At 41.2% G+C, this 15,058-nt stretch overlaps 1 protein-coding gene and 1 pseudogene across 1 annotated transcript in view; both read left to right on the forward strand.

Annotated features, from left to right (window-relative positions):
• The window catches only part of LOC124556358, an 860,778-nt gene that overhangs the window by 62,357 nt on the left and 783,363 nt on the right, over positions 1-15,058 (forward strand). The window lies entirely within an intron of this gene.
• LOC124557170 lies at positions 3,664-3,780 on the forward strand (annotated as a pseudogene).

Raw genomic sequence — 15,058 nt, forward strand, 5'->3', positions numbered from 1 at the left:
AGAGAATAGATTAAGGAAAGGCAAGCCTACGTTTCTAGCATTTGTAGACTTAGAGAAAGCTTTTGACAATGTTGACTGGAATACTCTCTTTCAAATTCTCACGGTGGCAGGGGTAAAATTCAGGGAGCGAAAGGCTATTTACAATTTGTACAGAAACCAGATGGTAGTGACAAGAGTCGAGGGACATGAAAGGGAAGCATTGGTTGGGAAGGGAGTGAGACAGGGTTGTAGCCTCTCCCCGATGTTATTCAATCCGTATATTGAGCAAGCAGTAAAGGAAATGAAAGAAAAGTTTGCAGTAGGTATTAAAATCCATGGAGAAGAAATAAAAACTTTGAGGTTCGCCGATGACATTGTAATTCTGTCAGAAACAGCAAAGGACTTGGAAGAGCAGTTGAACGGAACGGACAGTGTCTTGAATGGAGGGTATGAGATGAACATCAACAAAAGCAAAACGAGGATAATGGAATGTAGTCGAACTAAGTCGGGTGATGCTGCGGAAATTAGATTAGGAAATGAGACACTTAAAGTAGTAAAGGAGTTTTGCTATTTGGGGAGAAAAATAAGTGATGATGGTCGAAGTAGAGAGGATATAAAATGTAGACTGGCAATGGCAAGGAAAGCGTTTCTGAAGAAGAGAATTTTGTTAACATCGAGTATTGATTTAAATGTCGAGAAGTCGTTTCTGAAAGTATTTGTATGGAGTGTAGCCATGTATGGAAGTGAAACATGGAAGATAAATAGTTTAGACAAGAAGAGAATAGAAGCTTTAGAAATGTGGGTGCTACAGAAGAATGCTGAAGATTAGATGGGTAGATCACATAACTAATGAGGAGGTATTGAATAGAATTGGGGAGAATAGGAGTTTGTGGCACAACTTGACTAGAAGAAGGGATCGGTTGGTAGGACATGTTCTGAGGCGTCAAGGGATCACCAATTTAGTATTGGAGGGCAGCGTGGAGGTCAAAAATCGTAGTGGGAGACCAAGAGATGAATACACTAAGCAGATTCAGATGGATGTAGGCTGCAGTAGGTACTGGGTGATGAAGGGGCTTGCACAGGATAGAGTAGCATGGAGAGCTGCATCAAACCAGTCTCAGGACTGAAGACCACAACAACAACATGATAATACAAAACAATGGTAGTTTAAGAAGTGGTAGGTCGCATGTGTTAGATGACACCACCTTTATAAAAGTGTGCCAAAAGACGTTTCTGACAAGCAAGCTCAAATAATTGTTTAAACAATATTTGACGACAGTCTTTTGTCATTTATCACGAGCGCATGTGCACAAGAATATTGGCTTATTTCTTTATGGACAAAACCTTATTTATATTTATTGTGAAAGGTCTGAATGTGACTGAATGTTCATAAAATTTCTTCATTTAAATATTATTGTAATATATTAGTTTAGCCCGGGAAGTTGTCAAGTTGAGTCAAATCACGTTTTTAGAACGCATGCACAATGTGTTTTTCGTGGGGACGGCCTTCAGCCAATGGAAAGCAGACAGTAACCAACCACTATGGGAGGCAAGTGGAGACTGGGACTTCTCGACTGAAAAGCTCAAGGGAGCGATTCTGGACATTTTGATGTTCGTTCTGGAAGAAGGCAGACCTGCTTGTGGTATTGTGTGGTTTTTGATTGAGTGCGTGATAGAATCTGGGTGGTGAACGGTCACTGTCATACTTCAATTTCTCAGGGGTCTATATATTTCGAGTGGTGTGAATGTGCCCCATTATAGGACTTTTTCCGCTTGATTTACGGAACTGAGAACCGACAGAGTGTGAGGTACTATTCTTTGTATTGCACGTGATAATTCATAACTCGTCATACTGAACCCTGAACCGTTTTGATCTGGTGAATGTTTCATGTATTGCGATTACGAAATGGACTTAGTTTTCACGTGTCTTTGACGACTGTTTAGTTTGGGGATTTTCCTACCATTCTCGTAACGCTCTCAACAGAATTTTACTGCGTTTGATAAGGGTATTTTCTGCCCGTATTTTAACTGAGTATAGTAAGACCACTTACCGTTTATATCAGATATCCATTCTTGAAAAACATTATTCAACATCATTCTCTGTCATACAGATCAATTATAGACGTTAGAATATAGTCCTTCTTATTAAATTATTCTTATAAGTTTTATTTTGTATTTCTGTGAATTTTATTAACTCAGAATTCTAGCCAATTGACTGTAAGGTTACAGCTGCAGGTTATTATTCGCTGCGAATTAGCTGCGGGGCACGAGATCAGACGTGCGCGGCTGGACTCTATGACTACTTTTTAAACAGAACCGTGCATAGCCCGAATACCTGAAGCACAGTAACCATAGGTAAAGACACAACTGGTTTGCTCGTTTGGAATGTTGCCTTGAAGAGCAGCTACACTGGCGGTAACGCCTATGTACCGCCGCACTGCGAAGAACGGATTTTAAAAGATGGATAACAAAGTAGTGGAACAGTACCTGTCGCAATAATTTATGTTCCTTATGAAAACAAACCCCATCCGTCAGCCCTCCCCATTCCCCTCTCCCTGTAGAGAACTTGAGTTGTTATTTTATGTTCATTTAGGATCTAATTTATGATTCTGTGGTTTATCGTATTGTCCGTAAGGTGTATGTTTGTATTTTTAAGGACTTAATTTATAACCCAATTAATTATGTTTCTTCCGTAGCTCTGTAGTCAACGTGACAGACCCTGATGCAGGCGACATGGGTTCGATTCCCAGTACTGCCAGGAAATTTTCCTGGGTGGGAGTCCTATGATGTCAAATGAAAAACTACGGCTCCGAGGTCGAAACTTCGAAAAAGGCTGGGAGTGTGGATTACTTAATCCATTACCCACCATATCGCAATTGGTGATGACTGACTCAGGAGGACACGACGGTTGTCGACTATCATGTGATCTTTAGGGCCTGATCAGCGGGGGTTATCTTTTTTACCCAGTAAGTTACACTTGTCGCTACCAAAATGGGCACCACAGTATTTATGTGACCATTATCATTATTGCTATAATTTATGACCCATTACCGCTGCCGGATATTTTTCCAAGATACTTTTAGCTTAATTTGTGTAATTTATGATGCAATATGACAGCAAAAATTGAAACAAAGATCTGGTTGCAGGATTTGTTCAGAGAGAGCCATATCGTAAATAGTACAATTTCTAACTCAGTATGACCACCACTCTGTGGTCTCACAATCAAACATGGCTGCCTCAGATGAGCCTGACACTACGCCATGGTAGTGGACACAGTTAAGTGTAAAAGCGGCTTGAAATTTAAAAATATCCATTTACTCTAAGTTTAAAATGATGGAAAACCCCATCGTCCATCAGCAAGAGCACTGACAGGATCACGAGCAGCCATTTGATGATAAAGCATCGCCTATGAATAATGTCACTCCGCTGAAAGTGATGTGGTGCAGGTATTTGACCTTGCTCGTGTACTGTCATTGGCTGTTATAAAATGAATGGTGCGCTTGCAGACCAAAATTGTCTCGTCAGACTGTTGGTATGTGACCGTTTGATAGCAATGAACCTGTGTGAATAATTCTGACGTATTACGTCAAATAGAAATAGCAAATTAGATTGTTTGACTCTATGAAGGTCACTCTTTACCAGAAGTGAGTCATTTATTTCTATCCAAAGTCCCTTCGCATCTTCGGTAACGGCCTTGCCGCAATGGATACACCGGTTCCCGTGAGATCACCGAAGTTAAGCGTTGTCGGGCGTGGCTGGTACTTGGATGGGTGACCATCCAGCCGCCATGTGCTGTTGCCATTTTTCGGGGTGCATTCAGCCTCGTGATGCCAATTGAGGAGCTACTCGACCGAATAGCAGCGGCTCCGGTCAAAGAAAACCATCATAACGACCGGGAGAGCGGTGTGCTGACCACACGCCCCTCCTATTCGCATCCTCAACTGAGGATGACACGGAGGTCGGATGGTCCTGATGGGCCACTTGTGGCCTGAAGACGGAGTGCCCTTCGCATCTTCCGTGAGAAATTAGCAGCACATCATTGAAATGTGTTTCATATAATACAATGGAAGGCTCCATCCACACCTACGTCTACATAATTACTCTGCAGTTCACAATTAAGTGCCTGCCAGAGGATTCATCAAATCACCTTTAAGCTACTTCTCTACCGTTCCACTCTCGAACAGCGCACGGGAAAAACGAACAGTTAAATCTTTCCGTACGAGCTCTGATAAACAACGAAATGTTGAACCAGTAGAATGTGTCGCACGTGAGAAAATGTATATAAATCTTGCTCATTGTTTATTCAGCTGCAGTTACTATTTGCAGTCTTACGTCCACTCAGTTAACATGCACTATATATATAGCTAATACCAACTTATTGAATTGTAGAAAAGATTTTGTGTCTTCTTGGAACAGATCTGGAGTACTGACAGGATGAGTTCCCTGTAATTTTTGAAGAAATATTTCGTAGTCTGCATGTTCCAAAGGTAAACTGAAAAATATGGCGTGGTGCATTTCATTCACGTCAGTGTCGTACCGGACTTGAACAATGGCTGCAGTTTCCGCCGGCCAATTTTTGTGCTGATACGTTGAAACTAATCTGCATTATAAATGGTCTGACCTATCGAATAAAAACCTGCAGATGCTACCCACTCGTCATTACAATACACAGCTTTGAATGTCATGGAACATTCCTTTTAAAAGTTGGCCACTGTGCGCAACGGCAACGCCATCACATTCAAACAACTCCTTAATGTATTCATGGTTATATTTGTTAAATAAGCATCACCTAATCATGGGAAAAGTTGTAGGATAGAGTTCATAAATGAAAGTCGGTATCACAATTACCAAACATTTATTCACATTCAAAATCAACTTAGAATATTACTCAATGTGACTCTCGAAAAACAAAAACACAAAAAATATGAGATACTTAAGTTAATTACGTGAAACCTTGAGTGACATCGTTAGGAAGACTGAAAGAAGAACAAAACCGGAGTTCCTCTCCACACATTTTCAAATTAACGAGAGAAAATAAACGAATGAACTCTGCATGCAAGATACAGAAAAAATCAGTTAAATGCGAGCTGCTCTGAGTACGGACTAGTGCACAACACGTGCGCTGCACTAAACACATTTTCAACAATATACAAAAGATTCTGACAGTACTACAAATTTACCACAGTGGAAAGCAGTTATATTTTCCGAAGCAAATAGAAACATATCTTCATAGAAACAAAGGTTCCAATCCATGCTAAATGAGAAAGTGGATTTCGCTAGCCACAGTTAGTGTTGTAAGTTTAATACCCTGTAATAATGTGATATATAGTAACCACCATAAATGTATCAACATATAGTTAAATTCTGATAGGAAATGAGAAGTTACATCTTTGGTTAGCTCTTACAATAACGCATCTGCGAATTTCTTTGATGAACACATAAGCATGTGCCCCTTGAACGAGGTGTTGTCGTGTATTGAAGTGCAATTGTGAACATCAGACGTCAACAGAACGCGAGGAACTGTTCCCCGCAGCTTTTTTGGTACCGTCATTAAAATTTGTGGAACATTATTAGTCATTAGTGAAAACTGCTATGAACTTAGCAATTGAATTTCAGTGAGTTAATAAGATGATGATTATCTTTTACCTAGCGAAAAATAGTGCATTAACCAGTCCATATGAATGGCGTATATCTAACATTACGGTTTCATTGCTGATAATTGTACTGAGGGTGAAGATTGAATCTCAATGTAGACAAGTGTAATGTGCTGCGAATACACAGAAAGATAGATCCTTTATCATTTAGCTACAAAATAGCAGGTCAGCAACTGGAAGCAGTTAATACCATAAATTATCTGGGAGTACGCATTAGGAGTGATTTAAAATGGAATGATCATATAAAATTGATCGTCGGTAAAGCAGATGCCAGACTGAGATTCATTGGAAGAATCCTAAGGAAATGCAATCCGAAAGCAAAGGAAGTAGGTTACAGTACGCTTGTTCGCCCACTGCTTGAATACTGCTCAGCAGTGTGGGATCCGTACCAGATAGGGTTGATAGAAGATATAGAGAAGATCCAACGGAGAGCAGCGCGCTTCGTTACAGGATTATTTAGTAATCGCGAAAGCGTTACGGACATGATAGATAAACTCCAGTGGAAGACTCTGCAGGAGAGACGCTCAGTAGCTCGGTACGGGCTTTTGTCAAAGTTTCGAGAACATACCTTCACCGAAGAGTCAAGCAGTATATTGCTTCCTCCTACGTATATCTCGCGAAGAGACCATGAGGATAAAATCAGAGAGATTAGAGCCCACACAGAGGCATACCGACAATCCTTCTTTCCACGAACAATACGAGACTGGAATAGAAGGGAGAACCGATAGATGTACTCAAGGTACCCTCCGCCACACACCGTCAGGTGGCTTGCGGAGTATGGATGTAGATGTAGATGTAGAAGTGACTATATGGCCATCAATTTGAGAAGGATACTCATTCTATCACTTTTTTGTACATATGGCGATAGTAAATAAAGTTATAACACTGGACACTTATCCTTTATTCCCATAACAATTGAATGGTTGCATCAAAGGTCCACTTTTGCTATTTCTTCAATGAGATACTTGTGGTTCACTCTCACTGAAACTTAACATCAACTGGCGTTTGAAACATGCGCATACGTAAGTAACTATGTGATAATTTACTACGGAAAGAGTGTGAACGAGAAGTCATCCAAAGAACATCTGTGTTCTATTCAACGAAATTATACTGCTTTGTGCTCTGAATGCACCTGCACAAGGTCATGGGTTCAGTGGGCCAGGATTAGTGAGAGACAGAACGTGTCAAAGCACTAGCAGTTATGCTTGTGAACGACATAATGTGGTTTGGTCAAATGTAGGATCTACAAAATGCTGTTCAGTCAAACCATGTTTGATAGGATGTATTAAGCGATTTCCTGTTTCCATCTGGAGATTATGATAATTTATGTAATTTTTGCTATTACACAAAGTTCTAACAGTGAATGTAACATTTGTGAATTTTGATTCAGCTATCGCACAATGTTGTGTTTAGTTGTACTCGCTTTTGAGTACTTAGAAATAGTGAAATTTATTTGGAATGAAGTAAGATAAATACGGCAAATTTTTATGAAAGTGATATAAATTTGTAGAAATTATTGGAAATATTGAAAATCATACCTCTTTTCCAGGAAACATATGAATATTGTGACTGTCGTATATTAGCTCGTATTCCATTGCTTTCACGATGTTCGTATTATATTGGCAAAGTGCGGGGTTGACACTTGAAATGCAGTACCAGCTTCAATAGTTTTTAACAGACACGTTTCCAAGCAAATAGACTAAATCCTTGCATTCACTGTGTTGTTTGATTTACTGTATAACCGTGGACTGAATCTCTGCTGGAACAGAGTATAAGTGTATAAGTGTTGCACTTAATTCAGCAGTTATGAAAAACATCCTCGGTTCAATCATTATCAAAATGCACGAAAAACAGTAATATAAAATGAATGAACTGTGAAAAATAAATTTTCAGTATGCCTACTTTATTGCTAGAGTTTCAGTTGTAGTTATCTACTTGTACTAAAGTATTCTGAAAGATCACATCGTTGAGAAAAATATATGAAATAAAGTCGAACAACGTTTATTATGGGTATTGAAACTGATTTAATGCCAAATTTTGATTGCATAGCCTCAAATTCTGTTTGAATGTGCTGTGCTGTAGACGAAAATCTGCCTGTGTTTTATTGTTCTGTGTCCTTTTCATGCGTTATGACCAGACATTTCCTACAAAGCTTATAGGCCAGCATTGAAGTTTCTTGCGTACTTGTTTAATAATATACACACTTGGGTGGGTGTGTTTTTATGTGTTAGGTGTGACTCTTGATGTTTTGGTTAGCTCTCTTTGTTGTTAAGTGTCGCCTTAATAGTAAAATAATTGGTGTTATTGATAAGGGTCTGGTCTGTTGTGGAATGTATGTAAATTATATATTATTATTTACTGTGCCTGTACTTAAGAGTTCGTTTATTTTTGTCTTCCTTTTGCTTGTTACTTTTTCTTTACATGATGATTATGTTTATGAATTTACATTTTCTGTGATATTACACGAAAAACTTGCTCAGATTCTTGTGAGGTCGACAGTCCTAACAAGGGAACCTCCCCATCGCACCCCCCTCAGATTTAGTTATAAGTTGGCACAGTGGATAGGCCTTGAAAAACTGAACACAGATCAATTGAGAAAACAGGAAGAAGTTGTGTGGAACTGTGAAAAAATAAGCAAAATATAGAAACTGAGTAGTTCATGGGAAGATAAACAATATCAAGGATATTGGGATCGCAGGAGCGCCGTGGTCTCGTGGTAACGTGAGCAGCTGCGAAACGAAAGGTCCTTGGTTCAAATCTTCCATCGCAGGAAAAGTTTAATTTTTTATTTTCAGTTTATGTGACAAACTCTTATGTTTTCATCACTTTTTTGGGAGTGATTATCACATCCACAAGAAAACCTAAATCGGGCAAGGTAGAAGCATCTTTTTACCCATTCGCCAAGTGTACAAGTTAGGTGGGTCGACAACATATTCATGTCATGTGACGCACATGCCGTCACCAGTGTCGTATAGAATATATCAGATGTGTTTTCCTGTGGAGGAATAGGTTGACGTATGACCTTGCGATCAAATGTTTTCGGTTCCCATTGGAGAGGCACGTCCTTTCGTCAACTAATCGCACGGTTTTGCGATGCGGTCGCAAAACACAGACACTAAACTTATTACAGTGAACAGAGACGTCAATGAACGAACGGACAGATAATAACTATGCAAAAATAAAAAAAGTAGAATTTTCACTCAAGGGAAGACTTGAACCAAGGACCTCTCGTTCCGCAGCAGCTCACGCTACCAGCGGACCACGCCGCTCTTGTGCTCAGATCGCCCATGGACTACTCAGTTTGTATATTTTGCTAAATTTTTTCACAGTTCCACACAACTTCTTCCTGTTTTCTCAATTGATCTGTGTTCAGTTTATCAAGGCCTATCCACTGTGCCAACTTATAACTAAATCTGAGGGGGGTGCGATGGGGAGGTTCCCTTGTAAGTATGATTCATACAGTAAGTTTTTCAGAATCTGTTTCTTGTTACCTTTTGAAATTCCAGAGAGGTTGTTAATTATGTTAGATCCGGCCAACAGTTGAGCTCAGAAATTATCTGTATAAGTAACAATAAATCCTGTAATGAAATAAGTGGAGAGAAAATATAGTATGATTGATGGTAACTACTGTATAATTACAGACTGCATTCTTTTAATCTGATTTAATTTAAACATTAGATACTTGATTTGTATTTGTAATTTTGCTGTAACAGATGATTCTGCTGATTACGGTGGAGATTTTGTTCCACTTTTAAAAACTTACATTTACTTACAATTCATTCATTATCAGAAAACATCAAAACGATTGTTTAGGCAAACGATGTGCAGAAACGTGTGTCTCAATATTTTTGTTTGACAATGATAACAATAATAATTTGATTTTTGGAAGTATGATGATCGCCAAAATAGAACGTGGCCCAATCTTTATACTTCGGGGCCAACCAGCGTTTGAAAGTTCACCTTGTTGAGAAAATTGTATAAAATAAAGTCATCAACACTGAATAATTAATTCCCGCACTGTTTACCTCTCCTCCCTTTCTCTGTCGTCATCAACCCTCTCCATCCCCACACTCGCACCTCCCATTACCTAAAGGAGTGAAAGTCAGCAGAAATTACTCTCACCTGGACTCGATGCTGTGATCACCCAAGTAGAAACACAAGTGCTAGGTGTTTTCCAAAACCCTTCTTGCATTCCTGTTGAAATGTCATTCTTTGGTGTAGTTTACAAAATACTGAAATATAATTCATGAGCTGTTTTTGAGTGCTGATAGGTCTCTATACTCAGACACACCAGTATACTCTGAATAGTTCCGGTGAGAAGTTTTTGTATTATTTACAGCATCTTTCTAGGTTTGGTTACAAGAGCTGATGAACAGTGTGAACCTGAGCGAAGATAGTAGAATGGGATACGAGCAAGTGTGTCCTATTCACGAGTATTTAACTTCCTTTACCTAGTTTGCTGTTTAATTGGATAAACACAATATGCTTTCTGATTAGAAGGGAGAGCTTCAATATTTCTTAAGTTTTTTACTTGTTAATGATTGTTTCGTTAACTGTGATTAAATTGCTCTCCAATAAATCTTCTACCTGAATAAGAATTTCGTCAGCTCTTCCATTTATTAAACTATCAAACTGATGGCACTTACTGTAAAGCTCGAACTCTTTAGCACTGTCAAGCCAATCATGATACCGGGATCCTGGTAACCTGTATTTACATACCAATGCACGCCGTACGTTCCGAGAGGATGTCGTGGCGAGCAGCAGGGTTTAACGGCTTAACACGCAGTCAGACGTTCCTGGCGCGCTTCGGCAGCACAGTACAAGCTCTCCGAGGCCCGACGCATAGAGGAATGGCTCTCCACATTCCATGGATAGGCCACAATTCATCTGGGCTTCCACGTACTAGTAATACGTTTTGCACTACAAACTACATATCCGTAATGTGTAGATATCAAGGTCCTGACGACTAGAAACCTGCGGTTTACATAATGATACATAGTTTGAGAAACAGAATAAATTACAAGTTAAAGAACATCTAAATTTTTTGTCTGCCATTGGATAAATGAAGTCATCCAATATGCTGAAGACATCAGTCGTGAATGATTTACGTGTATGTTGATACAGTCAGTTGAACAATTTTTCGTACTAGTGACCCCGCTACAACAGGATACGTCGAATAAATCGGTACGCAATAAACATGTGGATGTCAGAACATTGTAAGTCGTGTGTGTGTGTGTGTGTGTGTGTGTGTGTGTGTGTGTGTGTGTGTGTGTGTGCGTGCGTGCGTGCGTGTGTGTGTGTGTGTGTGTGTATGTGTGGTGTGTGTGTGTTTGTGTGTGTGCGTGTGGGTGTGTGTGTACGGTGGGAAGCGGAAAAGGGGGAGGGGGAAGTTCAGAAATGGTTCAAATGGCTCTGAGCACTATGGGACTTAACATCTGTGGTCATCAGTCTCCTAGAACTTAGAACTACTTAAACCTAACTAACCTAAGGACATCACACACATCCATGCCCGAGGCAGGATTCTAACCTGCGAGGGGGGGGGGGGGGAGGTATGGGGTGCAGAGTACAGTAGAAGGTGCCACAGATGCCTAGGATTTTAATAATAACAGTAATCGCGCGAAATCAGCGATAGATATCATTGAGTTTCATGATCTAGCTGCTCTTCGGAAGCCACAAATTTATGCAGTAAGTGCTAAGGGACGGTTGTGGCGGTATAATGAGCGGTTCCAGTGGACAGTGGATGACTGGAAACGAGTGATTTGGAGTCATGAATCACGCTACTCTGTGGAAATCCGATGGAAGTGTTTGGGTTTGGCGGGTGCCTGAAGAATTTTACTTGACATCACGTGTACCTTTCAAACTGAAGTACAGAGGATGTAGTGATACGGTATGGGGAGTTTTCCGTGGCTAGGCGCAATAAGGGGACCCCCTTATTGCGCTTCAGCAAACGCTAAATGTGGAAGAATATGAACAAATTTCACGGAATTATGTACTATGTACACTAGGGGAAGAGTTCGAAGAACATGATAACCTATCAGATCGGTTGGAAATCCGAAAACTATGAATCAGTTAAGCTGAGAAAAGCTCAGAAACCACAGCTCCAGACATGTTCACTTTTGGTGAGAAGCTAAACCCAGTGTTCATTCAATAGACATCTGTGGAAGGGATCCAGTCGGTCGAGGAAGTGTCTGTGTACTCGGTGGAACTTTTTTATCCATTTAATTGTCAATGTTCAACTCAAACAAAACTGATTTCCAATGGCTAGTGTACGAGCACTAAGTTTCTGTATTGCTCTCAATTACGAACAGCTTACGTACTGTTGACAGGGTCTAGTTTTATAACGTTGGTAATGTGTCACCAGGTGGCACACACACCGGGGGTTGCACGAGAAATAGGACCTGCTTGCTAGACGGAACCTGCTTCCATTTATGTTTTTATTAACTGCATCATAGATGAGAAAAACTTTTAACGCAAGGTGTGTCAATTCACTTTTATGTAACAGAGAGGAATATTCGCACTGATCTGTAAAAAAAAATAAAATAATTTTTTGGCACGAGGAGGATTTAATTGGTTAAAATAAGTTGCTGTAGGGTGTCCATAAGAAGAATAGTTAATATTCATGGGATATGACAGAAATCATTGTTCGAAGTAAAAATGTGCAGTAAACATGGGCTCTAAAATGCGTACCTTAAGAGCTATGAGCACTTTTAAATCTTCATTACTATGTCACACATCTTTTCTACTGAACAAGTGCTCACAGCTCATAAGGCATGCATTTTAGAGCCCACGTTTACTAGAATCTGTTGCTTTAAATGATCGTTCCTGTCATATACCTGCATACTGATCATTCCTTCGGGAACAGCCAGTGCAATAAGGTGACAAAAGTCATGGGATACTTCGTAATATCGCGTCGGACTTCCTTTGCACCAGTGTACTGGAGCAACTCGACGTGGAACGGACACAACTAGTCGCTGGAAGATCCCTGCAAAAATATTGAGACATGCTGCCTCTACAGCCGTCCATAATTCTCAATGTGTTGCCGGTGCGGGATTTTCTGCACGGACGGACATGTCGATTATCCGCCAGGATAGCCGAGAGCGCTAACGCGCTGCTTCCTGATCTCGGGTAGGAGCGCCGGCCCCGGACCGAATCCGTCCGGCTGATTAACGACGACGGCCGGTATGCCGGCCAGCCTGGATGTGGTTTTTAGGCGGTTTTCCACATCCTACTAGGTGAATACCGGGCTGGTCCCCACGTCCCGCCTCAGTTACACGACTCGCAGACATTTGAAACACTTTCACACTGTTTCACGATTTACACTAGACGCAGACAACTGGGGTACACTAACTCCGTCTCTAGGGGTATGGGGTGGCAGCAGGAAGGGCATCCGGCCACCCCTTAAAGTTAACCATGCCAACTCCGTACTTAACCCTGACGACCCTGCGCAAAATGCGGGATAAAGGCAGTAGCAAAAGAAAGAAAGAAAGAAACTGACCTGTGAATTATCTCCCATAAATGTTCGATGGAATTCATGTCGGGCGATCTGGTGGCCAAACGAGCCAGCACCAGTGCACAGTGAATTATGGACAAATTGTTCCATGGTTTCCTGGGGTCCGCGCCACACTAGAACCTTACCACCAGCTCTTACAAAATGAAATCGGGAGTTATCTGACCAGGCCACAGTTTTTCAGTCGTCTAGGGTCCAACTGATGTAGTCACGAGCCCACGAGAGGCGCTGCAGGATATGTCATGCTGTTCGCAAAGGCACTCGCGTCGCTCGGTTACTGCCACAGCCCATTGACATCAAATTCCAGCGCACTGTCCTAACGGGTAAGTTCATCGTACGTCCCACATTGTTTTCTGTCGTTACTTCACGCAGTGTTGCTTGTCTGTTGGCATTGACAACTTAATGTAAATGATTCTGCTCTCGGTCGTTAAGCGAAAGCCATCGGCCGCTGCGTTGTCCGTAGTGAAACTAATTCCTGAAAAACTGGTATTCTCAGCACACTCTTGATACAGTGGATCTCTTAATACTGAATTCCCTAACGATTTCCGAAATGGAATGTCCCAACTGTCTAACTCCAACTACCATTCGGCGTTCGAAGTTTGTTTATTCCGTCGAGCGGCCGTAGTCACGTCGGAGACCTTTTCAAATGAATCACCTGAGTGCGAATGACAGCTCAGCCAATGCAGTGCACTTTTATATCTTGTGCACGCAATACTATCACCATCTGTATATCTGCATATCGCTATCTTATGTCTTTTGTCATCTCAGTGTATAAATACTTCTTTACATTTACTGTAGAAAAACACTACAATGACTTTTTTCCTAAAATTCTGAAGCAGTGCTAATTAAAGTTTCAGTGGACAAATAGAGTGCTGATTATTTCCTTGTGCAACTTTGTGACGCACGTCTCGAGAAATGACATAACGGATACTCATGTATGTTCTTATACTGGTATTAAATGTGATGATTTGATTCTACATGACAAGACTGGACTACGCACAGCAATTATCCAAGACTAAAACTGAACATGACACCCCGCAACAGAGGCCACCTACATATTCTTATGTTGAACAACGATGTCGTCATTGCGATTGTAGTAGGCACGGTATCATCGAAAATTGACTGTGCATCAATGGAAACGTGTGGTGGATGAATTACGTTTCTTGTTTCTCCAGATCGATGGTCGAGTCCTGATAAACTGTTGTCTAGGCGAAGGGCTGCTCGGAACATCTACTGTGTCAGTACGCAGGCTGGTTGGGGTAGTTTTATGCTACGGGAGCCATTCACCTGGGCTTCCACTGAAGCTGTGGTGGTAATCTAAGACACTGTGACAGTTGTATTGTACAGGATTATGGCAGACCACTGGCATCCCTTCATGCTTGATGTCTTGGCCGACGGTGATTGCATCTTCTAGGGGGATAACTGTCCGTGTCAGAAACCCAGAATCAGGCTGCAGTAGTTTGAAGAGTATGATAGTGTGCAAGTGCCTTACTATGTTGAATCCATCGGTTCTGGTCCAATCATTGAAGTTAAGCAACATCGGGCCCGGTTAGTGCTTGGATGGGTGACCTCCTCGAAACCCCAGGTGCTGTTGGTTGCCTTCATTTTTAGGTAGACTACTGAATAGAAATGGGGAGAAAAGAAATTAGTAGTACAACCTGGCTATGGGGGGGGGGGGGGGCTAAAAATCGTAGAGGGAGACCAAGAAATGAGTAGTCTGCAGAACTGCGTCAAACCAGTCTTCTGAATGAAGACCACAACAAACGCCAGAGGCCTCAGGTTGATGTATTTGACACCAAGTTCGCCTGATCTAAAACAGAGGAAACACATCGGGGACGCTATCGGATGCCATCTCCGCTCCCACAAACCACCGGTCTGTAATGTACGGGCATTGCGTGACCTCTGCATAGACATCTGG

This window comes from Schistocerca americana, chromosome X (assembly GCF_021461395.2).
Source record: "Schistocerca americana isolate TAMUIC-IGC-003095 chromosome X, iqSchAmer2.1, whole genome shotgun sequence".
Classification (NCBI taxonomy): Eukaryota; Metazoa; Arthropoda; class Insecta; order Orthoptera; family Acrididae; genus Schistocerca; species Schistocerca americana.